We start from the raw sequence: 609 nt of genomic DNA, 5'->3' as shown, positions 1-609 counted from the left end.
AAGCAATTATGAGGGATACATGCATAGAGTTATAATCTAATTATTTGCAGCAACGAATCCAGATTCTTTTTAAGCAAAAAAAAAACAAGAAAAGAAGAAGAAACTACTTGTTAATTAACCGATTATTAGTCGGTGCATCATCTGTATACTTTAATTTAAGAGTACTAAGATGTCCATAATCCTTTCGTTAATTAGAAGCATAATACCTCAATGTGGAATTCAAAGTGGATTTTGTTTTCGGCACACCATATTATTGTTTGGGAAAAAATTGTATAACGAAAAAACTTTCGGATAAGAACCAACGCATATTAGTTTAGTCATCTTTCCATCGATATGCTAAAGTTTTTTGACTATCTTCATTTGGGTACGCTGGTTGTGTTGAGTAATCGATTCCCAATAAATAACAAAAATTATTGTACGTAAATGTTTGAAGAAGCTATAGAAGCAATAGTGTGTAGGGTAAATGAATCTAATGTACAAAACTGTACATAATTTGTTTTTAGTAAAAAGAGAATCAGATACCTTTTGAAGAGGACAAAGGGTTCTGGGAAGAGGGAACATGATGGCCTCCATGCCTCACCATTCTCTCATCATCAGCTATCTAAGTAA

The sequence above is a fragment of the Camelina sativa genome, chromosome 20 (genome assembly GCF_000633955.1).
Source record: "Camelina sativa cultivar DH55 chromosome 20, Cs, whole genome shotgun sequence".
NCBI lineage: Eukaryota > Viridiplantae > Streptophyta > Magnoliopsida > Brassicales > Brassicaceae > Camelina > Camelina sativa.
The sequence above is the reverse complement of the archived record's forward strand: the minus strand, read 5'-3'. Positions refer to the sequence as shown.